Raw genomic sequence first — 15,912 nt, 5'->3', positions numbered from 1 at the left:
GTATTGCCTCCTAGGGGCGCCCAGGGGGTGGTATGTAATTTTCCCAGGTCACTGGGTGGGGGCTCGAGCCAGTTTTGCATTGTGTTATTGAAACGGAACCCCTAGATACAGAACCCGGTCCTTGTTGCTGCCAACTTAGATGGGCAGAAGGGTTACACATGTATATAGGCTCCTAAGGGAAGCAGTCTTTCCAATGTGCTCAATGTCATTGACTGTCCAGGAGTGCTCCTATTGTCAGTAGTTTCAACAAACTCAGATTGCATCTCCCTGCTCATCCCGGGCTGTTGCTATGCTTGCCAGCCTATGGTCTAAACTACATCTGCTCCTGCTTCAGCTGGCTGCCTGGTGACTCTGACAGTCTGTCCTTCTTAAACAAGAGGCTTTTATTAGTAAAAACAGCTATAACTAAAGGCAAAAAAGGGGCTTTCTTTGGTTACTAGGGAGCACACCCTATCTGGAACCTTGTACAGCACCACATAGCTAGTGGCTGAATAACATGCTGTGATTAAACATATCACAGTACTGTTGAGCAACAGATACCTTACCCAGCAAAGCATCCTTGTAAGTAAAGCTGTCTTAACTATGATTACATCAATTTTAAGTTAATAGGTTATACCTTTACTACTGAAATGTTTAAGTGTTTCCACTGTTCTATATAAAATGCTCCATTAAAATAATATATAATGAGCAGCTGTGAATGTTTTGATGTTTCTCACTAGGTGAGTTGGTTATTTTTATTTACCTTTACCACAGTTATCTGTTAAAATTAGCTGTAGCGGGAAACTTCAATAATTCTCCCCCTCACACACACCCTCAAAGGGTGCTTCTTTTTTTTATGAGAGATGATTATATGTTTGTGTGCTATAGTAATGCGGGAAAAAATCAATTCACTGATATTTTAAAATATAAAAGTGTATTTTTATCATTTAATTTTAACTTAACTGGGATAAAAAACATACAAAAAGACAGTACATCTAAATCACTTCAAATGTGTTCATTTAATAATTTCTTTTGTTTCTCCAATTCTCTGTGTGTCTATTCATAATAAGAGAGAAGAATTAGGAAGGAAGTGGAAAGACAGTGTCATAATGTAAGGAAAAGAAAAGTAATCTCCTTCCTGAATTATTTACTGTATCTATCTCCTCTTTCTTAATTTTTTTAACTATTTTGTAAATTTCTTACCAAGAGTTTCTGGTAAATTATTTTTTAACTTGGAAAGAATAATATTACTAGTAGTTATTGAGCAAAATTTTGAGACGAGATTTAGGGGCTCAATCCTGTTCCCACTGAAATAAATATTGGTTTACATTAATTTTACTGGAAGCAGGCCTGGGCTGTCAATTATCAGCTAAAATAGTATCTGAATTTTCCAAAGATTACATGTAATAATTGATGCTTAAACTGATATCTTTTATTCCAAATAGGATTTTCATACATATAATTTAGATAGAAGAAAATTACTTTTTATCCTATAAAGAAAGGCTTTTATATCTATTTTAAAAAGATATATTTTCTGGAAATGTGGTGTTTTGGTTAGAAAAACTCTGCAGCTTATGAAGTTGTCTGTTATTTTGCTGTGATTTTATACACAATGGAAGGGTGAGGAAAAGGTCAGCAATAACTCTGCTGTTGCATTTTCACTGGGAAAAAACATAATATTGATCGATAAGAAAATGGAAAAAGCACAACTATTAGCAACTTACTTGATCTTCTCCGACCTTTACCCTGCCATGTTGATTTTATTCTTAAATGTTATGTCTGCTTTTCCAAAGGTTTGTTCTGTTTAGTCTTTTGTTTAATTAATACATGATCTTCTTTACTCTCTCTAATGTTAAAACAAGAAATACGTTTTTATTTCCTTGTTGAACCATTGTCCTTCTTACACTCTGCACTGCATGCTGGATAACACCTTTATGTATGAATTGGTCTGCTTAAAACTACTCAAAAATCACAGTCAATAGGTATTTAACATCACCACAGAATTCTGCAGGTCCATGGGAAAATTCAGCTTTTTAGACTATAAATTCTCTAAATTAAACTTTAAACCTCTATCAGGTAAAATCATGAAACAGTCATCTAGAATACAAGGACTGTCCTCGGATCTGAAAATGTACTTTTGTAAATGTTTTTATAATCTCTCTTCTATATGCAGATTTAAGAGAGCAAACCATGGCACTGAACCCTGGCATTTTAATATATATGCAATTGCATATATTAAGCAATATATGCAATGCTTAAACCATTTCCTGTAATAAGATAAAACACTACACAAAATGTACTCAGAGAGCAGTATAGAACACTACAAATACTATACCTCCATATTTTGTGCATGTGCGCATACTAACACATGCATACTTGATACCTGAGAATGAGTTTAGTGTGTAAGATTCATGAACATAAGAATGGCCCTACTGGGTCAGACAAAAGGTCCATCTAGCCCAGTATCCTGTCTTCCGACAGAGGCCAGTGACAGGTGCCCCAGAGAGAATGAACAGAACAGGTAATCATCAAGTGATCCATCCCCTGTTGCTCATTCCCAGCGTCTGGCAAACAGAGGCTAGGGACACCATTCCTGTCCATCCTGGCTAATAGCTATTGATGGACCTATTCTCCATGAATTTATCTAGTTCTTTTTTTAACCCTATTATGATCTTGGCCTTCACAACATCCTCTGGCAAGGAGTTCCACAGGTTGACTATGCGCTGTGTGAAGAAATACTTTCTTTTATTTGTTTTAAACTTGCTGCCTGTTAATTTCATTTGGTGACCCCTAGTTCTTGTGTTATAAGAAGGAGTAAATACCACTTCCTTATATACTTTCTCTACACCAGTCATGATTTTAGAGACCTCAATTATATCTCCCCTTAACCGTCTCTTTTTCAAGCTGAAAAGTCCCAGTCTTATTAATCTTTCCTAATACAGAAGCCATTCCATACCCCTAATTATTTTTGTTGTCCTTTTCTGAACCTTTTCCAATTCCAATATATCTTTTTTGAGATGGGGTGACCAAATCTGCACACAGTATTCAAGATGTGGGCGTACCATGGTTTTATATAGAGGCAACATGATGTTTTCTGGCTTATTATCTATCCCTTTCTTAATGATTCCCAGCGTTCTGTTCGCTATTTTGAGTGCCACTGCATATTGAATGGATGTTTCCAGAGAACTAGCCACAATGATTCCAAGAGCTCTTTCTTGAGTAGTAACAACTAATTTAGACCCTTTCATTTTATATGTATAGTTGGGATTGGAGTCAGGAGGTCTGCATTGTATCACAAGGTTTTCTCTGAAGCCACAATAGACAATATGAGCCATTTCAATATCAAAACAATTTAAAAATAACAATAAGATGCAAGTCTACTTTACTATTTAGATGAATACACATTTTTCCTTAAATATTTTTTTACAATGAAACAATGTTTAATTTCAAGAAGTTAGGAACTTCTTTGGGTGAGGGTGGTGGAGCATGACATCTGCCTTTCTCCATAACCACTTTCTTTTCTCAGCCCCCAGATATCCAAGCAGATATCCTAGCTGTAGGTAATGCTGCCTTAACATTGACTCTGGAGGAGTCCTCTATGTGACTGTTACTGTGCCGCTGCAGAGAGACTAGGCCATTGGCAGCACAGTTCTTCCTAGACCCAATTAATCATTGGGGGATGTAGGTTTGCTGGTCCTATGTGGAAAGGGATTCCCTTCCTAGTGGATTCCCCTCTTGTCATCTTTTCAGGCCCCTGAAGAACCTACATCTTGAAGGGATGCTTTTTAGACAAATCTGCATAGTGGACTTCAGGTTTTTGTCCTGTCTGGCTTCTACCCATGTTTTTTCTTGAAAGAGAGACTGATGTGGCCTCATAATAACATGCAATTAATGCCATTCACTTGCAATAACAAATAAATAAATAAACTAATCTTTATAGTTTCATAAAAGTATTAAATAAAATTTAATCAATAAATGTCTGTATGCATCCGAAGAAGTGGGCTGTAGTCCACGAAAGCTTATGCTCTAATAAATTTGTTAGTCTCTAAGGTGCCACAAGTACTCCTGTTCTTTTAATCAATATGTCAGTAGTTTAGGCCTTGTCTATATGAGAAAGTTGTACCAGTTTAACTAGAGGTATGATTTTAACCTGATTTAACTAAACAGATGCCAAAGACTGTGTTAACACTCTTATTTTGGTTTAGTTCAAGGGTGGTTTGAGCATTGACCTGCTAAACCTAGGGTTGTGAGATCAACCCTTGAGGGGGCCATTTAGGGATCTGGGGCAAAAATCTGTCTGGGGATTGGTCCTGCTTTGAGCATAGGGTTGGACTAGATGACCTCCTGAGGTCCCTTCCAACCCTGATATTCTATTTCAGTTTACTTTATACTAATTAGAAATTGATTTAAGATAATCTGAAGTAAGCCACTCTTAAACCAAAATAAGTGTCTGCACAGGGTTTTGAACTGGTTTAACTTAATAAGTTTGAAAAATGATTTACGTTAAACCAGTGCAACTTTCTTATGTAGACAGCATCTTGTTCATAAAGAAAAGGCTCTAGATGACTTCATCCCAAGAATTTTAAAAGAGTTGGCTGAGGAGCTCTCTGGTCTGTTGATGTTAATGTTTAATAAATCTCAGAATACTAGGGAAATTCCAGAGGACTGGAAGAAAGCTATTGTTTAAAAAGAATAAATGGGATGACTCGGATAATTATAGGCATGCTAGCTTGACACTGGTCCTGTCAAAATAATGGTATGGCTGATATGAAATTCCAACCATAAAGCACTAAAAGATGGTAATATAATGAGTACCAATCAATATGGTTTATAAGAAATAAATCTTGTCAATAAAACTAGATAGTATTTTTTGATGTGATTACAAATTTGGTTGATTAATGTAATTGGTTGATCTGATTGACGTAGACTTCTGAATGGCATTTGATATAATACACACATTCTCATTAACAGCTTAGTATAATTAAAAACTGATATGATAGGTAAATATCAAACAATTGTTAATGGGGTATCATCATCATATGGATTTGTTTTCACTGGGGGGGGGGGGTGTCTCACAGTGATGGATTTTCAGTCCAGTGCTACTAAATATTTTTGTCAATAATTTGTAAAAAAAAAATATAAAACAATTTTCAAACTTTGCAGGTTACAGATATTCTTGGAATAGTAACAATTATGAAAATAGGTCACTTACACACAGTGTTCTGGATTTCTTGACAAGCTGGGGACAACCAACCAACATGCATTTATACAGCTAAATGCAAGGTCATACATCTAGGGGTTCACAAAGGAGACTTAGGTGCTGCAATGCTGAGTGGCCTATCTTTTAGGCATCTGGCCACCTAGTGGAATTCACGGCCCTCAGTTAGATGTCCAGTCTTGCCTATACAATGCATGGATTCACAAAAGCCAGCACACTGAGTTGGGAGCTGCTTTGGTTAGCCATTAGGAAATGGCAAGCAGTCTGGCCTCAATATTTAGATGCCTAACTCTGAGCCAAAGAGAGACATCTATCTCCATTTGGAATTCACTTCTGTAAACCCTCTCCTGGAGTTAGGTACCTAATCCAGGGCAGCCCTTTTTTCAAGAAAAATGAGGAAGAGATAATGGCCTGCTTATGCCCACTGAATAGATTGTTTGCCCAGGATGTAAGAGACCCAGATTCCAGTCCCCTTGAGCCAATTGAATATTTAATTTTTTATACACAGTGGGTCTGTCCAGAAGGAGAGATTGAGACACACTTCCAGAATACTCCATAGCTCCTGGAAGATAGAAGAGTCAAGTTCAAGACACTATACTGAATGAGGGAGAGGGGTGAATTGAACCTGGGTCTCTAATAGTCTCAGGAAGTGTGCTAACTGGGTTACAACTTAGAAAAGGGGCACCACCAACTCCTGCTCCACCCATATTGCATGGGCTGAAGGGCGCTTTGAGCATAACTGTTGGGTCGGGCCCCAAAGACAAGTGAGGCGGAGAATACCTCATTTGTGAATCCAGTTAAGATTTAGGAGTGAGAAAGTCAGCAAGCTGCTGGGTGGTACCAGTACTTCAGTGGCTGTACACATGTTTAGTCACTGAAATTTAGATGTTTTGGGGACTTAATGGCAGAAGTTTAAGTGCTTAGGGAATTAAGGTGCCTACAGGTTTAGGTGTCAGCTGAGTAGGGGTTTTGTGAATGCCAATAGGCACCTAAAATGGCACGTAGACACCTAACCTCCCCTACAAGTGAATGCCACCCAAAGAATGTAGGCCATGTTTTACAGCTTTCAGATTGGGGGACTGCAAGTTGGAAAGCAGTGATTAAAAAGGAGATGGGGTCCTGGTGAATTATTAGCTGAACATGAGCTCCTAGTCCGATGCTTGGACAAAAGGGCTAATGCGATCCTTGGATGTAAAAACAGGGGAATATCAAATAAGAGAAGGAAGAGGGATTATCTCTGTATTTGACATTAGTAGAACCATTACTGGAATGTTGTATCCAGTTCTGGCATCCACACTTCATAAAGGATGTTGAAAAATCAGAGAATGTTCAGAGATGAGCTACAGGAATAATTTGTGGACTGGAAAACCTGTCTTACCATGAGAGATGTAAGGAACCCAATTTTGTAATTTTATTGAAGAGACATACAAGAGGTGACTTTATCACACTCTATAGGTACCTACCTACAGGAAGTGAGGATTTTTGATAGCAGAAGGCCCTTTCATTTAGCAGACAAAGGTATAACAAGATCGAATAGCTGGATTTAGAAGGTACACAAATTCAAACTCAAAATAAGGCACAAATTTTAAACAGTAAAATTCTATGGCCTGTGTGACACAGGAGATCAGATTAGATTATTATGACAGTCCTTTCTGGCCTTAAAATCTATCAATCTATATGACTATGTGAAGGTAATCATCTTACATATATCAACATTGCTTGTAAAAGCCTTTGATTGTGATGCCTGCCTTTAATTATCTTATTATTATTTGTCTTCAATTTTTCTTAAGGGTGCACTTTTGCCTAAATATATCTTAAATCCCAGTATAGTTCCCAGTATAGTACTGTGCTTCTTTTTCATACAAACTACTGTCATTTACTTAACTCTTTCATTTTGAATGATTGAAAAACTGGCTTCAGATGTAAATTAATTATGTATATAACTATCAACATGGCAAAAGAGACGGGTTGTGAAAGAGTCTGACCTCTTTGAACTCTGGGTGGTTTTTTTTTGAATAATATTGTGACTTCAAGCTAACAAGGGTGGTGGTTAGATTTACTGTAATACAAGTTACTCCTTATAAAGTCTGATTTATTTTCCTTCAGAGTTTTGCATATTTCTTCCACTATGTGATGTTAGGAGGAAGAGCCACAGATAAGAAAGTATCTGGAAGACTCAACAAGTTATCTGCCTTGACCTTTGGAGAGGCTTAAAGGGAAGTGTTGTCACTCTGAGGAGATGTAGAGGTCATACTAGGCATAGAGCCAATCTGCAACTTTTTTTAGTGTGTCAGAGTCAGAGCAAAGTGAAGACAGACTAGACTTAATCTTTTAACCTAACCTGTCAAAACTGCATCAAGTCAGCACTGCCAAATCTACAGCCACCTCATAACTCAAAAAGGTATGCATGATTGCATTTATGAATTTGCTTTTGAAAAGCGGTTTTACGGTTTGGTATTCAAAGCATTATGAAACCTGGACCACATCTCTGTGTATGCAAACATAAAACTAAATACTGCCTACTGCATGAGCAATTCATCCAAATGAGTCATAAGAAGAAGATATTCAATGAGATTATGGCATAAAATATTTGTAGGGGGAAATTTACTTCAAAACACATAAAATAAACATTTTGAATAAATTAGATTTATGTAATTTTGAAGAAAATAATAAACATGTGCTATTTGTAACATTCAGAGAAATTACTAAGGTACACAGTTCAGCATATTAGTCTGATATTTTGTATTAAGTGCCTGTGCAGAAAATATTGCTGCTATATAATGATGACTATCTCCATTTTTAAGGGATAGATAGATATTTTTTATCTTTTTATATTCTGCATGAACTTGTAAATGACTATGAAAGGAAGCATTCTTGTGAAAAGTACAGATCTATGCAAAATATCAGGTCAGATCCTAAGCTGCTGTAAATTGACATAGCTCAAATGACTTAATGGTGCAGTAACCACAAAATCACCACAGTTGTTATAGATGAATATACTAAAATGATTTGTACCTGATTTTAAGAAAATACCACAATAAAATTTAGAAATATTAGAGAATAAATGTTGTGTAATTTGTGAGGTTTAGGTTTCAATATGAGATCAAAGGGTAAGAAATGTAGTGAAAATTTTATCTGTCCTTTGGGTGGAAATTTTAGATTCTAAGAGTCTTATTTTCTTCTCACAGAGAAGTAAATCAGGATTAACTCCAATGAAATTACACTAGTATAGGTAAGAGCACAATTGGACTCTACATTTGATTTCCTTATAGTAATTAAAATTTGTATATGTCCCAGCCTCCTGAGCTCAATAGTCAGTAAAAAATCTTATCATATACATTTAATGGTTTTTCACTCTGTGGGTAACAGGAGTAAAATTTTGGCTTGTATGAAGAAAATACACATTTAATAGAAAATAGTATCATAGTTACTATTGGTTTAATAGGAAATTTAGTCCAATATTTCTAGCTTCTGAAAAGGAAAAATGTGATTAAAGTAGTATGGTTCCCCTTTGCAAAGTTTCTAATGTAATCATTTCTAATGGGAGGGGCTGATTAAATTGGAAATCAGTTAAATGTGGGCAATAATAAGGAGAAGAAAAAGAAAAAAATGTCTGGAGCTATGTCATTTGAGAGAGAGAGTATGGAGAATCTGAATTTGGACAGTCTGAATTATGAGAAAAGTCAAGGAAAAAGGAGATGATTTTTCAACATTTTATTGCCAGGGATATTTCTTAATGCACATGTACCACTGTTTACCTGAGGAAACTCTCTGCACTGATTCTGAATTCCATTATCAGAAAAAGCAATAGGTTGTTGTGATTTCCCAGTAATGTAAGAGGAAGGTCCAAAGAGCAGAAGTCTGCAGGAAGAAGCAGACTTTACAGTTCTGAGTGATGGAAGTAATGGCCTATTTATAAAACACTTCAGCAACTTTGTGAGGGGACAAAAATTAGCTTTGCCACCTGAATGCAAATTTAAAGGGCTAGTTGAATATCAAGTGAAAAAAATAAGCCCTTAATCTCCTAAAATCAGAACTTATTTACTTGTATTTAAGAAGAAAATAGTGGGAAAAGGAGGCATGGATACCTGAAATATGAAGAAAGCTTATTGTTCCATGCCTTATGCATTGGAAGACGGTCAGTTTTATATATATGTTAAATGTCTGTTATATATACGGTCAATGTCTGCATGGACATTATTTACTACATGAATCTTATAGCTGCTTCAACTACTGCTATTTGCTGGTAGTCATGGGTCATCCCAAGATGCATCAAGAAAAATAGACTTCAAACTGTCACCAGGCTAAAGATGCATAAGTCACAGGAAGAGATAGATATTAGTCAAATGGCTATCTATTTCTTCTGAGGCCTGGTGGTGGGAAGGATTCCTTATTTCACAATATCCCTGCAGAAATATCCAGTTTCCAGTACACAACTCTCAAAACATGCTGAGTTCTTGGATTTAACATATATAGAGCAAATTAGTATCATCATTATCAAAACAGTGGTAGATGGAATGGTATACAGTATACTCCAATTTACCTGAAACCCTATTATCCAGTCCTCCACATTATCCAAATCCCTTCCTCATCGCCCAGAGTGAGCCATGCTGCAGAGGGCACATATCTCATGCTGGGAAACAAAGAAGGGATTTGAATAATGTGGCGGTTTGGATAATAGAGCAGAGGCCCCTGGCCAGAACACAGAGGAGGAGAGGCAAAAAGGCCCTGATATGGGGGGAAGCCATCCTGCCGCTGAATGGCTCCTGTGGCAGTGCAGAGAGCCCTCTGCAGCCCCACTGTCATGGGAATGAGTGAGCTTGGCCATGACAGCAGAGCTGCAGGGGCTCCTTGTGCTGCTGCACCTTGTGTCAGCAGGGATTGGGTGTCACTGGCTCCATAGCATGTGGGGAGCTCTTTGTAGCTCCACTGTCACAGGAACGAGTGAGCAGGGCAGAGGAGAGAAACCAAGCCTGGGCTGCAAGGAGAAGGACAAGCTCTTGTCCACGGGGGAGGCTTCCCCACTGTTGAATGGCTCTGGCCCTCTTGATTATCCAAAATCCCAAAACCCATGTCCCCCATGCCAGTCAGATAATCTGGAGTAAACTGTACTGTACATTATACATTTCCTTCTTGAAGTTTAGAAAAATAATATGTCTATAGGTACACATTGCACAGATTGAACACACGCAAACGTACAAAAAGAAAAGGCCTGCCAATAGATATAATCACCCAAAACCCTCAGCTCAACCTCTCCTCAATAGTCTGAGAAATAAACAAAAAGTAAGATAAGATGCTAAAGCACAAGCCTTGGATTCAGGAGGTGTTTTCCCAGTTTCATCACAGATTGTTTGTGTTCCTTTGACCCATTTTGGATAGGATCCAGAGGCAAGTGACAAAGATGATCAAAGGGATGAAATGCAAGCTGTGTGAGCAAAGGCTGAAGGAACTGGGTATCTTTAGTGTGGAAAAGAGGGGATTGAAGGGGGACATGATAGAAGTCTTCAAATACTTAAAAGATGCCATAAAAAAGATGGAGAAAAGTTGTTCACTCTTGCCACAGAGGGCTGGACAAGAGGCAATGGGTTCAAACTTCAGCATAGCATATTTTGATTAAATCTCAGGAAATACTTCCTAACTGTAAGAACAGTAGGACAAGGAACAGACTACCTAGGGAGATCATGGAAGCTCCTTCACTGGAGGTTTTCAAAAGGAAGCTGGATCACCATCTGTCTTGGATGGTTTAGACATAACAAATCCTGCATTTTGGCAGGAGGTTAGACTAGATGATCCTTGAGGTCCCTTAGAATCATAGAATCATAAAATATCAGGGTTGGAAGGGATCTCAAGAGGTCTTCTAACCCTATAGTTCTATGATGTTATATAAATATATAGGAATCACATGGTAATGCATACCTTCCAGGTTTCAAACCAATTAAACTTTATATTGATATGTTGTCCAAGTGAAATTACCATGTAAACTCCAAAGCACAATAATCTCCTATTTATTCTAATAGTTAATATTATTTAGTTATACACTAATTTTGTTATATACTATTTTGTTTAAATGGAAGTGCCTATTCTGAAATGATTTATTTCCTTTACACAACTGGTTTTTATGCAGTAACACTGAAAACACATGTAACATGACTTTCTAATGTTGCTTGAACAAATGAAGCAATTTATCAACCTGGATTACTTGCAGCACAATGGGTCACCTTATGCAAGAGACACCAGAGAAGTGTAAGTGACAATGGTGTGGTGAATGAGCGGGAAATCGATATATTTTCAATGTTCAAAGAAAGTTATCCATGAATCCCAAACCTTTTTTAAAACCCCTATGAACTGTATGAGCAAATCAGTATGGGCTTCATGCAGGAATTGCTGGGTGAAATTCTATTGACTACGTTATGCAAGAGGTCAGACAAGATTATCAAAATTGTCCCTTCTTGCCTTAAAATCTAAGAATTCATAAAGCCAACACTGGCTTTATGCATTAACAGTTGGATGCAAATGACAACAATATTCAAGCACTCCTTGTGGCCCATTGAGCCGTGCACTAAGTTAAACTGAACAACCCGTCTTCTCTCACAGCTGCAGAAGCATTCAAGAAATCAAAATCTGAAGTGCAGAAAGTGTGGGAGATGGAGGACACTTGATGGAGAAATAAACAACAGAACTGCAAGCTCTTGTTGATATTAATAACACCAAGGTTTTTTTCAAGAGTTAAAGTATATTTGTGGCCCAAAAAGAGGCAATAATGTCCAATCCTGTCCACTGATGGCACCACCCTCCTGGCTGAGCACAGTATGATACTAGATAGATGGAAAGAGCATTTTGACTCTCCTCAATTATGAGTTGAGGGAAAATAATCAAACAGTAGACTCAATTGAGCAAAGACCAGTTCAATTTGAACTCAGAGATCCACCATTTTGGAGGAGACTGAGAAATGGCAAATGGAAAAGCAGCTGGAGCCAACGAAATCCCTGCTGAAGTGCTGAAATACCGTGGTCCTATACTTCACAAAGCTTTGTTAGGCCTATTTACTTTCTGCTGGGAAAATGAGGTTTTACCCCAGGATTTCAAAGATGCCAAAATCGCAACAAGCTACAAGTGCAAAGGGGAGAGATGTGACTGTGGCACTTATCATGGCATTTTGCTCCACTCCATCCCTGGTAAGACCTTCGGTAAGCTGCTGTTGAAGAGGCTTCAGGTTATTTCAGATGATGTACTCCCTGAATCCCAGTGAAGTTTTCATTCATCACACAGCACTGCTGACAGTTACAGGAGAAAGCTGCTGAACAAAAAACGCCCCTATATGTTGCCCTTGTCAATGTAAGTAAGGCGTTTGACTCCATCAGACGCTCTGCTCTTTGGTGCCTTCTTGCAAATTTTGGCTGCCCAGACAAACTAATCAACCTTATACGATGCTTCCATGACAATATGTAGTCTCATGTATCAGTGGGTGCGAATTCATCTGATCCCTTCCTGTAGCCCATGGGATTAAACATGACTGTGTGCTTGCTCCTACATTATTTACTTTGTTCCTGGCTGGAGTGTTAGAAGTGGCATGTACTACCACTACAGGTGTCACTTAAACAACACAATTTGACGGCAGACTTCTAAACCTCCATTGATTCAAGGCCAAAAGCAAATCCCAGCAAAATGAAGTAAAGGACCTATTGTATGCCAATGACACAGAGTCGGTCACCCTTTCTGAGAAAGACCTGCTACATTTGCTGCATTCCTTTGCCCCTGCTGTATCCCTTTTTGGCCTTTTTTAATGTAACGAAAACAGAAATCCTGTACCAACCATCTCCTGGCAGAAGTCCATCAGTTCCATCACCACCAGAAATAAAATTGAATGGCTTCCAATTAAACAACATCAAGTCATTCTGCTACCTAAGTAACACAGTTACCAAAGATACAAGCATTGACAAAGAACTTTCAGTACACTTAAAGTCAGTTGCCTCAGGTTTCAGTCATCTACAAAAAAGACTATTGACAAGATGGGGGATCAAAGTGTCCACAAAATGGCAAGTTTACAGAGATGTTATGCTTCCTTGTCTTCTATACTCATTAGAGACCTGCCCCCTTTATCTTCGCCATATCCAAAAACTTAACTGTCTGCAACAATGCCACCTATGCAGCATAATGGGAATCAAATGGTCTGACAAAATAACCAACAAATAAAGTACAAAGGCTAGCAGCCATGCTAAGCGTGGAAGCCATGCTAGTGCAAAGGCAATTGACCTGGATCAGTAATGTTATATGTATGGATAACAATTTACTGCCTAAGAGAGTTCTGTATAGTGAACTTGGAAAAAGCAATAGAAAGGTTGGCCATCCCAACCTCGACTACAAGGATTGCATCAAGTGGCACATACAGTCTGCTGGGCTGGACTCAATGACCTGGGATAATATGGCCCATCACAGAGAGCTTGGCACTCCGCTATGAAGGAAGCAGAACAAGCAACAAAATATCATCATGCCATCTTGGCCAACAGTATGAGGGAACGTAGACACCAACTTGTCCTGGCACGTCTCGTAAACCATATATGTGGAAACTGATTGCCCGTCATAATCATATTCGGAAATGAGTGACAGTCATTATTATATTACATTTGCATTAATAAAATACCTCAAATGACTGTGTAATGGGAGCTACAAACCCTATACTGAGCATAGACAGAAAAGCAAGGAGAGTCTCTCCTGTTTACAAGCAAGCAGCTTGATCATACTCCCTGGCAGCTCTCAGAGTTGCCAGTCATGGACATAGACACCACAGCTGGAACCAACAGAGAAAACAAGACCTGCTATAAAGGGGAGAGTACTCAGAAGGAAAGGGTGGCAGAAGGGCCTGGGACATCAAAAGGGTGACAGCCCTGCACCAGGCTGCCTCCAAAAAAACAGCCAGGAGACTGAAAGAGATCAAAGCCCTAAAATTGAAGGGCTGATAGAAAATTGAAGTTGAGAGTCTAGGAACTGATCTGAGTGAGACCCAAACTAAGGAAGGTCAGTCAGGAGAAAGAGACCCCTAGAAAGACTTCACACCAAGAGATGGAGGCAGATCGTATATAAATAAAAACAGTGTATAAATCCCGGTTTACCTATACTCATAATTTAACTCAAATTTGACACTACATATCTTCCCAAACCCTACTGCTTGCTCTCCAGACCCCCTCTCCCCACATTCTCGATCCACGGGGTCCCCTACTCGAGCTCTCCTGTCCCCCTTATATTTTCCCCTTTCTCAGTGGTGCCAACTGAAGGGGCTGGGGATGGGGGGCAAATGCTCTCCCAAAGGTTTTTACATTTGCTCAAAAGTTCCACAGGCTGCAGATCTGGGGGGAGGGAGGGGGGGGAGAAGAGGGGCATGGCTCAACCATTCTTCATAGATTCATAGATTCATAGATTATAAGACTGGAAGGGACCTCGAGAGGTCATCAAGTCCAGTCCCCTGCCCGCATGGCAGGACCAAATACTGTCTAGACCATCCCTGATAGACATTTATCTAACCTACTCTTAAATATCTCCAGAGACGGAGATTCCACAACCTCCCTAGGCAATTTGTTCCAGTGTTTAACCACCCTGACCGTTAGGAACTTTTTCCTAATGTCCAACCTAGACCTCCCTTGCTGCAGTTTAAACCCATTGTTTCTGGTTCTATCCTTAGAGGCTAAGGTGAATAAGTTCTCTCCCTCCTCCTTATGACACCCTTTTAGATATCTGAAAACTGCTATCATGTCCCCCCTCAGTCTTCTCTTTTCCAAACTAAACAAACCCAGTTCTTTCAGCCTTCCTTCATAGGTCATGTTCTCAAGACCTTTAATCATTCTTGTTGCTCTTCTTTGGACCCTTTCCAATTTCTCCACGTCTTTTTTAAAATGCGGCGCCCAGAACTGGACACAATACTCCAGCTGAGGCCTAACCAGAGCAGAGTAGAGCGGAAGAATGACTTCTTGTGTCTTGCTCACAACACACCTGTTAATGCATCCCAGAATCATGTTTGCTTTTTTTGCCACAGCATCACACTGTTGACTCATATTTAGCTTGTGGTCCACTATAACCCCTAGATCCCTTTCTGCCGTACTCCTTCCTAGACAGTCTCTTCCCATTCTGTATGTGTGAAATTGATTTTTCCTTCCTAGGTGGAGCACTTTGCATTTGTCTTTGTTAAACTTCATCCTGTTTAACTCAGACCATTTCTCCAATTTGTCCAGATCATTTTGAATTATGACCCTGTCCTCCAAAGTAGTTGCAATCCCTCCCAGTTTGGTATCATCCGCAAACTTAATAAGCGTACTTTCTATGCCAATATCTAAGTCGTTGATGAAGATATTGAACAGAGCCGGTCCCAAAACAGACCCCTGCGGTACCCCACTCGTTACGCCTTTCCAGCAGGATTGGGAACCATTAATAACAACTCTCTGAGTATGGTTATCCAGCCAGTTATGCACCCACCTTATAGTAGCCCCATCTAATTTGTATTTGCCTAGTTTATCGATAAGAATATCATGCGAGACCGTATCAAATGCCTTACTAAAGTCTAGGTATACCACATCCACCACTTCACCCTTATCCACAAGGCTCGTTATCCTATCAAAGAAAGCTATCAGATTGGTTTGACATGATTTGTTCTTCACAAATCCATGCTGGCTGTTCCCTATCACCTTACCACCTTCCAAGTGTTTGCAGATGATTTCCTTAATTAC

The 15,912-nt window shown here is 38.9% G+C and overlaps 1 long non-coding RNA gene across 1 annotated transcript in view; it reads left to right on the top strand.

Annotated features, from left to right (window-relative positions):
* Positions 1–283: 283 nt before the first annotated feature.
* The window catches only part of LOC117872733, a 38,069-nt gene continuing 22,440 nt past the window's right edge, over positions 284–15,912 (top strand). The window contains exons 1-2 of the long non-coding RNA XR_004644572.1: positions 284–561; positions 7,338–7,598. This is a non-coding gene — a long non-coding RNA (uncharacterized LOC117872733). The remainder of the gene's footprint in view (positions 562–7,337; positions 7,599–15,912) is intronic.

The sequence above is a fragment of the Trachemys scripta genome, chromosome 2, assembly GCF_013100865.1.
Source record: "Trachemys scripta elegans isolate TJP31775 chromosome 2, CAS_Tse_1.0, whole genome shotgun sequence".
NCBI lineage: Eukaryota > Metazoa > Chordata > Testudines > Emydidae > Trachemys > Trachemys scripta.
This window is presented reverse-complemented; position numbering and strand designations above follow the sequence as displayed.